At 39.5% G+C, this 1986-nt stretch overlaps 1 long non-coding RNA gene across 1 annotated transcript; it reads right to left on the bottom strand.

Moving 5' to 3' along the window:
• Positions 1-314: 314 nt before the first annotated feature.
• Positions 315-1480, bottom strand: LOC311094296. Its single transcript, XR_014608631.1, has 3 exons — positions 1284-1480; positions 702-776; positions 315-434 (listed from the first exon to the last, which is right to left on the bottom strand). It is a non-coding gene; the product is annotated as an uncharacterized lncRNA (long non-coding RNA).
• Between the last annotated feature and the right edge of the window lie 506 nt (positions 1481-1986).

A 1986-nucleotide genomic window follows, 5' to 3' on the forward strand; every position in this document is an offset into this window, starting at 1 on the left:
ATGCATATACAAGTCAACACATGAAACAAAGCTTTATTCAAACTACAATCATGTAAGTAGACTACAGGCGCTGAACCCCACATCCTTCTGCCATCTCAACACAGCGGTTCCCATTCTGCGGCTTTATTCTGATGAATCAGCTGACCGCCAGAGGTGAGCCGTTCCCTCGTGCCGGAGGTTGTTGCGTATAGTGTTGTGCTTCACAATCTAAAGCAATAAGGGCAGGTGGAGTGATGGAGGGTCTCGTAAGGCTGGTGGAGCGATGGAGGGTCTCGTAAGGCTGGTGGAGTGATGGAGGGTCTTGTAAGGACAGGTGGAGGGTCTCATAAGGGCAGGTGGAGCGATGGAGGGACTCATCCATGGCACCATCTCCAGGATTCAGCTCTGGGCTCCTCATCCTCAGTGCTCACACCAGCCTGCTGACATTTCAGATCCTACAAAAATGCACAAACATAACACAAAAGCAGTCATTTTAACCGCACAATGTCATTTGATTTCAGTATTATTTAGAAGACAAAAACGCTTTTCACAAGTGCCGCCATCATCTTCCCTTGCAGGTCCTGCTCCACAAAAGCTGTGCAGCAAATGCACAGAAATCAAGAATCAGAAAGGTGCTGTAATAGCTCTGTTTGAAATTACAATAATTAAAATAAACTACAACTTAATATTTAAATAGTTGTTATTAATTTCTGTAGTGTCACTCAAAGCCTTTGATGGCAGCATTCAGCTTCACGAGACACTCTCCACCAGATAAACACACATCTGTTCATCTGACCCTGTAACACCCAGACGAGATTCACATTACCTCTGTGATGAGCTCAACACTACATTTACATGTTGGGGTTGTTTTAACTTTTTATCCAACATAAATGTTCCTCAATTTATCAACAGTAATGAACAAATAAAATAGATAACTTATGTTTAGTTACTTTATAAATTTGTTCTACATAATAGCACACATTCATCACTCAGATGTCTATTTCATGTTGTGATGTGCTCTTCTGCAATACTTACTGAAGATTTTCCTGTCAGATGTAAATATACATTTAAAATAAGCATCTTTACGATGTATATGGTTTATGTAAATCCACGTTAGAGACGTAACTTATGTGTCCTTACTGGAGCTCCCGTTAGCTAACGTTATACATAATAAAACGTGTTTTTACTGAAAAATCACAACTATACTATACTGTGTAACGTCTTTACACCTTCAACAATTCAACAGTTTACTCTACAGTAGTTCAACACATGCAATTTTAACACAAAGAACCGTGTTTACTCACATTTGAAAGCACCCGCGTCGCTGATCTCTGCGATGTTTAATAATGACGTATCCTCTCGCGTGGCCTCCTGGGATAGAAGAGTATCCATCGGTCGAGCACTCGAAAATCTGGCCGAAAGCAGAAAGCCATCCGGGAACTTCTCGCCTACTCTTTTATGAATACTGATGTTTCGAACGTACTGCTTCCTTCACATACTGTTTTCGCTTACTATATAGTAGGAAAGTAGGCATATTCGAACGCACTTAAGCCCGAATCTCGCGATAATTAGGACGTCACCCAGGTAATTCTCGCCTACTCTTTTGGATGCGTACATACTTTTTCGCTCGCCTACTCTTTTTCCCATACTAAATAGTAGGGAAGTATGCGGTTTCGAACGCAGCATATATGTACATGCTCTAGGAATAAAGCCCTGCTATGCATGCATTAAATGTTCTTATCAGAATTCAAAGATTCAAAGACATAGTTACATTTGATGTACACGTTTTATTAATTTGAAAGTTTCTGAATCCTTTGGGAATAAAATATATATAAAATGACTTGATCATGATTAATGTTCCTGTTACATATGAAGATCATGAACTGACAATCTTAAGTATGAAGCACAACATTCATTACAGATAAATATATGTCTCTTCCAGAGTTGTGAGATCCCGTCAGAGTCTTCTTTGCTTTTAAAGTATATAAATATAAGTGCAATACATCA

Source organism: Abramis brama, assembly GCF_963993115.1.
Source record: "Abramis brama genome assembly, chromosome: 12".
NCBI lineage: Eukaryota > Metazoa > Chordata > Actinopteri > Cypriniformes > Leuciscidae > Abramis > Abramis brama.